Source organism: Ambystoma mexicanum, chromosome 6q (assembly GCF_040938575.1).
Source record: "Ambystoma mexicanum isolate Mex_15411 chromosome 6q, UKY_AmexF1_1, whole genome shotgun sequence".
Taxonomy (NCBI): Eukaryota; Metazoa; Chordata; class Amphibia; order Caudata; family Ambystomatidae; genus Ambystoma; species Ambystoma mexicanum.
The window spans coordinates 1,630,434,755-1,630,447,969 of record NC_090937.1 but is presented as its reverse complement, the minus strand read 5'-3'; the positions used below and the strand labels follow the sequence as shown (position 1 = coordinate 1,630,447,969).

General features: G+C 50.0%; 3 non-coding genes across 3 annotated transcripts; all 3 read right to left on the bottom strand.

Moving 5' to 3' along the window:
* Positions 1 to 1,159: 1,159 nt before the first annotated feature.
* TRNAG-ACC (transfer RNA glycine (anticodon ACC)) lies at positions 1,160 to 1,231 on the bottom strand. The gene has a single exon. It is a non-coding gene; the product is annotated as a tRNA-Gly (tRNA).
* A 4,931-nt stretch (positions 1,232 to 6,162) lies between these two features.
* Positions 6,163 to 6,234, bottom strand: TRNAG-ACC (transfer RNA glycine (anticodon ACC)). Its single transcript has one exon. It is a non-coding gene; the product is annotated as a tRNA-Gly (tRNA).
* Positions 6,235 to 8,665: 2,431 nt separating this feature from the next.
* Positions 8,666 to 8,737, bottom strand: TRNAG-UCC (transfer RNA glycine (anticodon UCC)). Its single transcript has one exon. It is a non-coding gene; the product is annotated as a tRNA-Gly (tRNA).
* Positions 8,738 to 13,215: the final 4,478 nt, after the last annotated feature.

Genomic DNA, 13,215 nt, shown 5'->3' with positions numbered 1-13,215 from the left:
CGCCCCTTAGAAATAAGAATAAGTCATTGGCTGGGAATGAAAAAAGCTTGCGTTTGACGCAGAAGCAGTTCGCATCATGAGGTCTTGCCGGTCAGCCCAACATTTCCCCGGGACCCCTTAAAAAAGGAGCTTGGTTTTAAGTTTGGTTTGATTGAACAGTACATTTTGTTGGCTGGGCTGGGACCCTCTCCTATTTAGCGCAAGAGTGGAACGAGGCAGCAAGTTCAAGGAATGACATTGCATCCAGGCACTTACAGCTCTTTGTGCCCTAATGCCATGACACAAAAACATAATTTGAAAAAACTTAGCAGAGGATGGTTTCGATCCATCGACCTCTGGGTTATGGGCCCAGCATGCTTCCGCTGCGCCACTCTGCTGGTTGGAGAACAAGAGCTTTTCTGGGCTTTTACAGCCTACAAACCGACAACCCTAGACCCAGTTTCGAGTGAAGCGGGCAGTAGGCCTTACAAAGCCAAACAACCTGCAACCACGCACTCCCATCCCATGGCCTTTTGCAGACAGGCCTCATTTCTCTAGCTCACACCCTAACTGCCAACACCCCTTCCCCTTCTCTCTCTGTCTCTCTCTCTCTGTCTCTCTCTCTCATTCTCTCTCTCTCGCAAATAGATACTTTACTTCCCAGGTGCAACAAAACAAGCATTCTCGAGCTGGCAGAAATGGGAAGGAAGGAAGGAAGGGCCAGTTTGGAAACTCAACTCAATTACCATAAATCCCCTGCTAAGGGTTATGGGAGGGAGGAATGAAGGAACTTTGCTTCAGGGAAAGGGCTGCTGCTGCTTCAGCATGTGAGGAGCGCAGCCACACGTTTCACCTTCCTCAGTATGTTGGTTTACAGGATGAGAGAGATCCTGAAACCTCACTCTAATAGGCTGAGGTGCTGTGCTCGGTGGCCTGCTGGGACCTTTGCCCGTCAGGGCAAGGCGAATAGGCCTTTGTCAGGCCTTCGTCAGGGCTTTGTCGGGGAGGGGCCAGGAGCCCTGCTCGCTTCAATCCCCTCACCGATAGACAGTTGCAGAAACTAGGATGCAAGAACCTTTCCTGGATGGGGTTTTGATTTTCGCGAAAAGGGTGTCAGCTTTGCTTTCAGCATGAGTCTGATTTCCAAAAAATGCATTTTGAACAATTTAAAGATTTGATCTGCGTTGGCCGGGAATCGAACCCGGGTCAACTGCTTGGTAGGCAGCTATGCTCACCACTATACCACCAACTCCTGCCTGTCTGGACTATCTGATGGAGCGCCCCTTAGAAATAAGAATAAGTCATTGGCTGGGAATGAAAAAAGCTTGCGTTTGACGCAGAAGCAGTTCGCATCATGAGGTCTTGCCGGTCAGCCCAACATTTCCCCGGGACCCCTTAAAAAAGGAGCTTGGTTTTAAGATTGGTTTGATTGAACAGTACATTTTGTTGGCTGGGCTGGGACCCTCTCCTATTTAGCGCAAGAGTGGAACGAGGCAGCAAGTTCAAGGAATGACATTGCATCCAGGCACTTACAGCTCTTTGTGCCCTAATGCCATGACACAAAAACATAATTTGAAAAAACTTAGCAGAGGATGGTTTCGATCCATCGACCTCTGGGTTATGGGCCCAGCACACTTCCGCTGTGCCACTCTGCTGGCTGGAGAACGAGAGCTTTTCGGGGCTTTTACAGCCTACAAACCGACAACCCTAGACCCAGTTTCGAGTGAAGCGGGCAGTATCCCTTACAAAGCCAAACAACCTGCAACCACGCACTCCCATCCCATGGCCTTTTGCAGACAGGCCTCATTTCTCTAGCTCACACCCTAACTGCCAACACCCCTTCCCCTTCTCTCTCTGTCTCTCTCTCTCTGTCTCTCTCTCTCATTCTCTCTCTCTCGCAAATAGATGCTTTACTTCCCAGGTGCAACAAAACAAGCCTTCTCGAGCTGGCAGATATGGGAAGGAAGGAAGGAAGGGCCAGTTTGGAAACTCAACTCAATTACCATAAATCCCCTGCTAAGGGTTATGGGAGGGAGGAATGAAGGAACTTTGCTTCAGGGAAAGGGCTGCTGCTGCTTCAGCATGTGAGGAGCACAGCCACACGTTTCACCTTCCTCAGTATGTTGGTTTACAGGATGAGAGAGATCCTGAAACCTCACTCTAATAGGCTGAGGTGCTGTGCTTGGTGGCCTGCTGGGACCTTTGCCCGTCAGGGCAAGGCGAATAGGCCTTTGTCAGGCCTTTGTCGGGGAGGGGCCAGGAGCCCTGCTCGCTTCAATCCCCTCACCGATAGACAGTTGCAGAAACTAGGATGCAAGAACCTTTCCTGGATGGGGTTTTGATTTTCACGAAAAGTGTGTCAGCTTTGCTTTCAGCATGAGTCTGATTTCCAAAAAATGCATTTTGAACAATTTAAAGATTTGATCTGCGTTGGCCGGGAATGGAACCCGGGTCAACTGCTTGGAAGGCAGCTATGCTCACCATTATACCACCAACGCCTGCCTGTCTGGGCTATCTGATGGAGCGCCCCTTAGAAATAAGAATAAGTCATTGGCTGGGAATGAAAAAAGCTTGCGTTTGACGCAGAAGCAGTTCGCATCATGAGGTCTTGCCGGTCAGCCCAACATTTCCCCGGGACCCCTTAAAAAAGGAGCTTGGTTTTAAGTTTGGTTTGATTGAACAGTACATTTTGTTGGCTGGGCTGGGACCCTCTCCTATTTAGCGCAAGAGTGGAACGAGGCAGCAAGTTCAAGGAATGACATTGCATCCAGGCACTTACAGCTCTTTTTGCCCTAATGCCATGACACAAAAACATAATTTGAAAAAAGTTAGCAGAGGATGGTTTCGATCCATCGACCTCTGGGTTATGGGCCCAGCACGCTTCCGCTGCGCCACTCTGCTGGTTGGAGAACAAGAGCTTTTCTGGGCTTTTACAGCCTACAAACCGACAACCCTAGACCCAGTTTCGAGTGAAGCGGGCAGTAGGCCTTACAAAGCCAAACAACCTGCAACCACGCACTCCCATCCCATGGCCTTTTGCAGACAGGCCTCATTTCTCTAGCTCACACCCTAACTGCCAACACCCCTTCCCCTTCTCTCTCTGTCTCTCTCTCTCTGTCTCTCTCTCTCATTCTCTCTCTCTCGCAAGTAGATACTTTACTTCCCAGGTGCAACAAAACAAGCCTTCTCGAGCTGGCAGATATGGGAAGGAAGGAAGGAAGGGCCAGTTTGGAAACTCAACTCAATTACCATAAATCCCCTGGTAAGGGTTATGGGGGGGAGGAATGAAGGAACTTTGCTTCAGGGAAAGGGCTGCTGCTGCTTCAGCATGTGAGGAGCGCAGCCACACGTTTCACCTTCCTCAGTATGTTGGTTTACAGGATGAGAGAGATCCTGAAACCTCACTCTAATAGGCTGAGGTGCTGTGCTCGGTGGCCTGCTGGGACCTTTGCCCGTCAGGGCAAGGCGAATAGGCCTTTGTCAGGCCTTTGTCGGGGAGGGGCCAGGAGCCCTGCTCGCTTCAATCCCCTCACCGATAGACAGTTGCAGAAACTAGGATGCAAGAACCTTTCCTGGATGGGGTTTTGATTTTCACGAAAAGTGTGTCAGCTTTGCTTTCAGCATGAGTCTGATTTCCAAAAAATGCATTTTGAACAATTTAAAGATTTGATCTGCGTTGGCCGGGAATGGAACCCGGGTCAACTGCTTGGAAGGCAGCTATGCTCACCACTATACCACCAACGCCTGCCTGTCTGGGCTATCTGATGGAGCGCCCCTTAGAAATAAGAATAAGTCATTGGCTGGGAATGAAAAAAGCTTGCGTTTGACGCAGAAGCAGTTCGCATCATGAGGTCTTGCCGGTCAGCCCAACATTTCCCCGGGACCCCTTAAAAAAGGAGCTTGGTTTTAAGTTTGGTTTGATTGAACAGTACATTTTGTTGGCTGGGCTGGGACCCTCTCCTATTTAGCGCAAGAGTGGAACGAGGCAGCAAGTTCAAGGAATGACATTGCATCCAGGCACTTACAGCTCTTTGTGCCCTAATGCCATGACACAAAAACATAATTTGAAAAAACTTAGCAGAGGATGGTTTCGATCCATCGACCTCTGGGTTATGGGCCCAGCACGCTTCCGCTGCGCCACTCTGCTGGTTGGAGAACAAGAGCTTTTCTGGGCTTTTACAGCCTACAAACCGACAACCCTAGACCCAGTTTCGAGTGAAGCGGGCAGTAGGCCTTACAAAGCCAAACAACCTGCAACCACGCACTCCCATCCCATGGCCTTTTGCAGACAGGCCTCATTTCTCTAGCTCACACCCTAACTGCCAACACCCCTTCCCCTTCTCTCTCTGTCTCTCTCTCTCTGTCTCTCTCTCTCATTCTCTCTCTCTCGCAAGTAGATACTTTACTTCCCAGGTGCAACAAAACAAGCCTTCTCGAGCTGGCAGATATGGGAAGGAAGGAAGGGCCAGTTTGGAAACTCAACTCAATTACCATAAATCCCCTGCTAAGGGTTATGGGGGGGGAGGAATGAAGGAACTTTGCTTCAGGGAAAGGGCTGCTGCTGCTTCAGCATGTGAGGAGCGCAGCCACACGTTTCACCTTCCTCAGTATGTTGGTTTACAGGATGAGAGAGATCCTGAAACCTCACTCTAATAGGCTGAGGTGCTGTGCTCGGTGGCCTGCTGGGACCTTTGCCCGTCAGGGCAAGGCGAATAGGCCTTTGTCAGGCCTTCGTCAGGGCTTTGTCGGGGAGGGGCCAGGAGCCCTGCTCGCTTCAATCCCCTCACCGATAGACAGTTGCAGAAACTAGGATGCAAGAACATTTCCTGGATGGGGTTTTGATTTTCGCGAAAAGTGTGTCAGCTTTGCTTTCAGCATGAGTCTGATTTCCCAAAAATGCATTTTGAACAATTTAAAGATTTGATCTGCGTTGGCCGGGAATCTAACCCGGGTCAACTGCTTGGAAGGCAGCTATGCTCACCACTATACCACCAACGCCTGCCGGTCTGGGCTATCTGATGGAGCGCCCCTTAGAAATAAGAATAAGTCATTGGCTGGGAATGAAAAAAGCTTGCGTTTGACGCAGAAGCAGTTCGCATCATGAGGTCTTGCCGGTCAGCCCAACATTTCCCCGGGACCCCTTAAAAAAGGAGCTTGGTTTTAAGTTTGGTTTGATTGAACAGTACATTTTGTTGGCTGGGCTGGGACCCTCTCCTATTTAGCGCAAGAGTGGAACGAGGCAGCAAGTTCAAGGAATGACATTGCATCCAGGCACTTACAGCTCTTTGTGCCCTAATGCCATGACACAAAAACATAATTTGAAAAAACTTAGCAGAGGATGGTTTCGATCCATCGACCTCTGGGTTATGGGCCCAGCATGCTTCCGCTGCGCCACTCTGCTGGTTGGAGAACAAGAGCTTTTCTGGGCTTTTACAGCCTACAAACCGACAACCCTAGACCCAGTTTCGAGTGAAGCGGGCAGTAGGCCTTACAAAGCCAAACAACCTGCAACCACGCACTCCCATCCCATGGCCTTTTGCAGACAGGCCTCATTTCTCTAGCTCACACCCTAACTGCCAACACCCCTTCCCCTTCTCTCTCTGTCTCTCTCTCTCTGTCTCTCTCTCTCATTCTCTCTCTCTCGCAAATAGATACTTTACTTCCCAGGTGCAACAAAACAAGCATTCTCGAGCTGGCAGATATGGGAAGGAAGGAAGGAAGGGCCAGTTTGGAAACTCAACTCAATTACCATAAATCCCCTGCTAAGGGTTATGGGAGGGAGGAATGAAGGAACTTTGCTTCAGGGAAAGGGCTGCTGCTGCTTCAGCATGTGAGGAGCGCAGCCACACGTTTCACCTTCCTCAGTATGTTGGTTTACAGGATGAGAGAGATCCTGAAACCTCACTCTAATAGGCTGAGGTGCTGTGCTCGGTGGCCTGCTGGGACCTTTGCCCGTCAGGGCAAGGCGAATAGGCCTTTGTCAGGCCTTCGTCAGGGCTTTGTCGGGGAGGGGCCAGGAGCCCTGCTCGCTTCAATCCCCTCACCGATAGACAGTTGCAGAAACTAGGATGCAAGAACCTTTCCTGGATGGGGTTTTGATTTTCGCGAAAAGGGTGTCAGCTTTGCTTTCAGCAAGAGTCTGATTTCCAAAAAATGCATTTTGAACAATTTAAAGATTTGATCTGCGTTGGCCGGGAATCGAACCCGGGTCAACTGCTTGGTAGGCAGCTATGCTCACCACTATACCACCAACTCCTGCCTGTCTGGACTACCTGATGGAGCGCCCCTTAGAAATAAGAATAAGTCATTGGCTGGGAATGAAAAAAGCTTGCGTTTGACGCAGAAGCAGTTCGCATCATGAGGTCTTGCCGGTCAGCCCAACATTTCCCCGGGACCCCTTAAAAAAGGAGCTTGGTTTTAAGATTGGTTTGATTGAACAGTACATTTTGTTGGCTGGGCTGGGACCCTCTCCTATTTAGCGCAAGAGTGGAACGAGGCAGCAAGTTCAAGGAATGACATTGCATCCAGGCACTTACAGCTCTTTGTGCCCTAATGCCATGACACAAAAACATAATTTGAAAAAACTTAGCAGAGGATGGTTTCGATCCATCGACCTCTGGGTTATGGGCCCAGCACGCTTCCGCTGTGCCACTCTGCTGGCTGGAGAACGAGAGCTTTTCGGGGCTTTTACAGCCTACAAACCGACAACCCTAGACCCAGTTTCGAGTGAAGCGGGCAGTATCCCTTACAAAGCCAAACAACCTGCAACCACGCACTCCCATCCCATGGCCTTTTGCAGACAGGCCTCATTTCTCTAGCTCACACCCTAACTGCCAACACCCCTTCCCCTTCTCTCTCTGTCTCTCTCTCTCTGTCTCTCTCTCTCATTCTCTCTCTCTCGCAAATAGATGCTTTACTTCCCAGGTGCAACAAAACAAGCCTTCTCGAGCTGGCAGATATGGGAAGGAAGGAAGGAAGGGCCAGTTTGGAAACTCAACTCAATTACCATAAATCCCCTGCTAAGGGTTATGGGAGGGAGGAATGAAGGAACTTTGCTTCAGGGAAAGGGCTGCTGCTGCTTCAGCATGTGAGGAGCACAGCCACACGTTTCACCTTCCTCAGTATGTTGGTTTACAGGATGAGAGAGATCCTGAAACCTCACTCTAATAGGCTGAGGTGCTGTGCTTGGTGGCCTGCTGGGACCTTTGCCCGTCAGGGCAAGGCGAATAGGCCTTTGTCAGGCCTTTGTCGGGGAGGGGCCAGGAGCCCTGCTCGCTTCAATCCCCTCACCGATAGACAGTTGCAGAAACTAGGATGCAAGAACCTTTCCTGGATGGGGTTTTGATTTTCACGAAAAGTGTGTCAGCTTTGCTTTCAGCATGAGTCTGATTTCCAAAAAATGCATTTTGAACAATTTAAAGATTTGATCTGCGTTGGCCGGGAATGGAACCCGGGTCAACTGCTTGGAAGGCAGCTATGCTCACCATTATACCACCAACGCCTGCCTGTCTGGGCTATCTGATGGAGCGCCCCTTAGAAATAAGAATAAGTCATTGGCTGGGAATGAAAAAAGCTTGCGTTTGACGCAGAAGCAGTTCGCATCATGAGGTCTTGCCGGTCAGCCCAACATTTCCCCGGGACCCCTTAAAAAAGGAGCTTGGTTTTAAGTTTGGTTTGATTGAACAGTACATTTTGTTGGCTGGGCTGGGACCCTCTCCTATTTAGCGCAAGAGTGGAACGAGGCAGCAAGTTCAAGGAATGACATTGCATCCAGGCACTTACAGCTCTTTTTGCCCTAATGCCATGACACAAAAACATAATTTGAAAAAAGTTAGCAGAGGATGGTTTCGATCCATCGACCTCTGGGTTATGGGCCCAGCACGCTTCCGCTGCGCCACTCTGCTGGTTGGAGAACAAGAGCTTTTCTGGGCTTTTACAGCCTACAAACCGACAACCCTAGACCCAGTTTCGAGTGAAGCGGGCAGTAGGCCTTACAAAGCCAAACAACCTGCAACCACGCACTCCCATCCCATGGCCTTTTGCAGACAGGCCTCATTTCTCTAGCTCACACCCTAACTGCCAACACCCCTTCCCCTTCTCTCTCTGTCTCTCTCTCTCTGTCTCTCTCTCTCATTCTCTCTCTCTCGCAAGTAGATACTTTACTTCCCAGGTGCAACAAAACAAGCCTTCTCGAGCTGGCAGATATGGGAAGGAAGGAAGGAAGGGCCAGTTTGGAAACTCAACTCAATTACCATAAATCCCCTGGTAAGGGTTATGGGGGGGAGGAATGAAGGAACTTTGCTTCAGGGAAAGGGCTGCTGCTGCTTCAGCATGTGAGGAGCGCAGCCACACGTTTCACCTTCCTCAGTATGTTGGTTTACAGGATGAGAGAGATCCTGAAACCTCACTCTAATAGGCTGAGGTGCTGTGCTCGGTGGCCTGCTGGGACCTTTGCCCGTCAGGGCAAGGCGAATAGGCCTTTGTCAGGCCTTCGTCAGGTCTTTGTCGGGGAGGGGCCAGGAGCCCTGCTCGCTTCAATCCCCTCACCGATAGACAGTTGCAGAAACTAGGATGCAAGAACATTTCCTGGATGGGGTTTTGATTTTCGCGAAAAGTGTGTCAGCTTTGCTTTCAGCATGAGTCTGATTTCCCAAAAATGCATTTTGAACAATTTAAAGATTTGATCTGCGTTGGCCGGGAATCGAACCCGGGTCAACTGCTTGGAAGGCAGCTATGCTCACCACTATACCACCAACGCCTGCCTGTCTGAGCTCTCTGATGGAGCGCCCCTTAGAAATAAGAATAAGTCATTGGCTGGGAATGAAAAAAGCTTGCGTTTGACGCAGAAGCAGTTCGCATCATGAGGTCTTGCCGGTCAGCCCAACATTTCCCCGGGACCCCTTAAAAAAGGAGCTTGGTTTTAAGATTGGTTTGATTGAACAGTACATTTTGTTGGCTGGGCTGGGACCCTCTCCTATTTAGCGCAAGAGTGGAACGAGGCAGCAAGTTCAAGGAATGACATTGCATCCAGGCACTTACAGCTCTTTGTGCCCTAATGCCATGACACAAAAACATAATTTGAAAAAACTTAGCAGAGGATGGTTTCGATCCATCGACCTCTGGGTTATGGGCCCAGCACGCTTCCGCTGCGCCACTCTGCTGGTTGGAGAACAAGAGCTTTTCTGGGCTTTTACAGCCTACAAACCGACAACCCTAGACCCAGTTTCGAGTGAAGCGGGCAGTAGGCCTTACAAAGCCAAACAACCTGCAACCACGCACTCCCATCCCATGGCCTTTTGCAGACAGGCCTCATTTCTCTAGCTCACACCCTAACTGCCAACACCCCTTCCCCTTCTCTCTCTGTCTCTCTCTCTCTGTCTCTCTCTCTCATTCTCTCTCTCTCGCAAGTAGATACTTTACTTCCCAGGTGCAACAAAACAAGCCTTCTCGAGCTGGCAGATATGGGAAGGAAGGAAGGGCCAGTTTGGAAACTCAACTCAATTACCATAAATCCCCTGCTAAGGGTTATGGGAGGGAGGAATGAAGGAACTTTGCTTCAGGGAAAGGGCTGCTGCTGCTTCAGCATGTGAGGAGCGCAGCCACACGTTTCACCTTCCTCAGTATGTTGGTTTACAGGATTAGAGAGATCCTGAAACCTCACTCTAATAGGCTGAGGTGCTGTGCTCGGTGGCCTGCTGGGACCTTTGCCGGTCAGGGCAAGGCGAATAGGCCTTTGTCAGGCCTTCGTCAGGGCTTTGTCGGGGAGGGGCCAGGAGCCCTGCTCGCTTCAATCCCCTCACCGATAGACAGTTGCAGAAACTAGGATGCAAGAACCTTTCCTGGATGGGGTTTTGATTTTCACGAAAAGTGTGTCAGCTTTGCTTTCAGCATGAGTCTGATTTCCAAAAAATGCATTTTGAACAATTTAAAGATTTGATCTGCGTTGGCCGGGAATGGAACCCGGGTCAACTGCTTGGAAGGCAGCTATGCTCACCACTATACCACCAACGCCTGCCTGTCTGGGCTATCTGATGGAGCGCCCCTTAGAAATAAGAATAAGTCATTGGCTGGGAATGAAAAAAGCTTGCGTTTGACGCAGAAGCAGTTCGCATCATGAGGTCTTGCCGGTCAGCCCAACATTTCCCCGGGACCCCTTAAAAAAGGAGCTTGGTTTTAAGTTTGGTTTGATTGAACAGTACATTTTGTTGGCTGGGCTGGGACCCTCTCCTATTTAGCGCAAGAGTGGAACGAGGCAGCAAGTTCAAGGAATGACATTGCATCCAGGCACTTACAGCTCTTTGTGCCCTAATGCCATGACACAAAAACATAATTTGAAAAAACTTAGCAGAGGATGGTTTCGATCCATCGACCTCTGGGTTATGGGCCCAGCACGCTTCCGCTGCGCCACTCTGCTGGTTGGAGAACAAGAGCTTTTCTGGGCTTTTACAGCCTACAAACCGACAACCCTAGACCCAGTTTCGAGTGAAGCGGGCAGTAGGCCTTACAAAGCCAAACAACCTGCAACCACGCACTCCCATCCCATGGCCTTTTGCAGACAGGCCTCATTTCTCTAGCTCACACCCTAACTGCCAACACCCCTTCCCCTTCTCTCTCTGTCTCTCTCTCTCTGTCTCTCTCTCTCATTCTCTCTCTCTCACAAATAGATACTTTACTTCCCAGGTGCAACAAAACAAGCCTTCTCGAGCTGGCAGATATGGGAAGGAAGGAAGGAAGGGCCAGTTTGGAAACTCAACTCAATTACCATAAATCCCCTGCTAAGGGTTATGGGAGGGAGGAATGAAGGAACTTTGCTTCAGGGAAAGGGCTGCTGCTGCTTCAGCATGTGAGGAGCGCAGCCACACGTTTCACCTTCCTCAGTATGTTGGTTTACAGGATGAGAGAGATCCTGAAACCTCACTCTAATAGGCTGAGGGGCTGTGCTCGGTGGCCTGCTGGGACCTTTGCCCGTCAGGGCAAGGCGAATAGGCCTTTGTCAGGCCTTCGTCAGGGCTTTGTCGGGGAGGGGCCAGGAGCCCTGCTCGCTTCAATCCCCTCACCGATAGACAGTTGCAGAAACTAGGATGCAAGAACCTTTCCTGGATGGGGTTTTGATTTTCACGAAAAGTGTGTCAGCTTTGCTTTCAGCATGAGTCTGATTTCCAAAAAATGCATTTTGAACAATTTAAAGATTTGATCTGCGTTGGCAGGGAAGCGAACCCGGGTCAACTGCTTGGAAGGCAGCTATGCTCACCACTATACCACCAACGCCTGCCTGTCTGGGCTATGTGATGGAGCGCCCCTTAGAAATAAGAATAAGTCATTGGCTGGGAATGAAAAAAGCTTGCGTTTGACGCAGAAGCAGTTCGCATCATGAGGTCTTGCCGGTCAGCCCAACATTTCCCCGGGACCCCTTAAAAAAGGAGCTTGGTTTTAAGTTTGGTTTGATTGAACAGTACATTTTGTTGGCTGGGCTGGGACCCTCTCCTATTTAGCGCAAGAGTGGAACGAGGCAGCAAGTTCAAGGAATGACATTGCATCCAGGCACTTACAGCTCTTTGTGCCCTAATGCCATGACACAAAAACATAATTTGAAAAAACTTAGCAGAGGATGGTTTCGATCCATCGACCTCTGGGTTATGGGCCCAGCACGCTTCCGCTGCGCCACTCTGCTGGTTGGAGAACAAGAGCTTTTCTGGGCTTTTACAGCCTACAAACCGACAACCCTAGACCCAGTTTCGAGTGAAGCGGGCAGTAGGCCTTACAAAGCCAAACAACCTGCAACCACGCACTCCCATCCCATGGCCTTTTGCAGACAGGCCTCATTTCTCTAGCTCACACCCTAACTGCCAACACCCCTTCCCCTTCTCTCTCTGTCTCTCTCTCTCTGTCTCTCTCTCTCATTCTCTCTCTCTCGCAAATAGATACTTTACTTCCCAGGTGCAACAAAACAAGCCTTCTCGAGCTGGCAGATATGGGAAGGAAGGAAGGAAGGGCCAGTTTGGAAACTCAACTCAATTACCATAAATCCCCTGCTAAGGGTTATGGGAGGGAGGAATGAAGGAACTTTGCTTCAGGGAAAGGGCTGCTGCTGCTTCAGCATGTGAGGAGCACAGCCACACGTTTCACCTTCCTCAGTATGTTGGTTTACAGGATGAGAGAGATCCTGAAACCTCACTCTAATAGGCTGAGGTGCTGTGCTCGGTGGCCTGCTGGGACCTTTGCCCGTCAGGGCAAGGCGAATAGGCCTTTGTCAGGCCTTTGTCGGGGAGGGGCCAGGAGCCCTGCTCGCTTCAATCCCCTCACCGATAGACAGTTGCAGAAACTAGGATGCAAGAACCTTTCCTGGATGGGGTTTTGATTTTCACGAAAAGTGTGTCAGCTTTGCTTTCAGCATGAGTCTGATTTCCAAAAAATGCATTTTGAACAATTTAAAGATTTGATCTGCGTTGGCCGGGAATGGAACCCGGGTCAACTGCTTGGAAGGCAGCTATGCTCACCACTATACCACCAACGCCTGCCTGTCTGGGCTATCTGATGGAGCGCCCCTTAGAAATAAGAATAAGTCATTGGCTGGGAATGAAAAAAGCTTGCGTTTGACGCAGAAGCAGTTTGCATCATGAGGTCTTGCCGGTCAGCCCAACATTTCCCCGGGACCCCTTAAAAAAGGAGCTTGGTTTTAAGTTTGGTTTGATTGAACAGTACATTTTGTTGGCTGGGCTGGGACCCTCTCCTATTTAGCGCAAGAGTGGAACGAGGCAGCAAGTTCAAGGAATGACATTGCATCCAGGCACTTACAGCTCTTTGTGCCCTAATGCCATGACACAAAAACATAATTTGAAAAAACTTAGCAGAGGATGGTTTCGATCCATCGACCTCTGGGTTATGGGCCCAGCACGCTTCCGCTGCGCCACTCTGCTGGTTGGAGAACAAGAGCTTTTCTGGGCTTTTACAGCCTACAAACCGACAACCCTAGACCCAGTTTCGAGTGAAGCGGGCAGTAGGCCTTACAAAGCCAAACAACCTGCAACCACGCACTCCCATCCCATGGCCTTTTGCAGACAGGCCTCATTTCTCTAGCTCACACCCTAACTGCCAACACCCCTTCCCCTTCTCTCTCTGTCTCTCTCTCTCTGTCTCTCTCTCTCATTCTCTCTCTCTCGCAAGTAGATACTTTACTTCCCAGGTGCAACAAAACAAGCCTTCTCGAGCTGGCAGATATGGGAAGGAAGGAAGGGC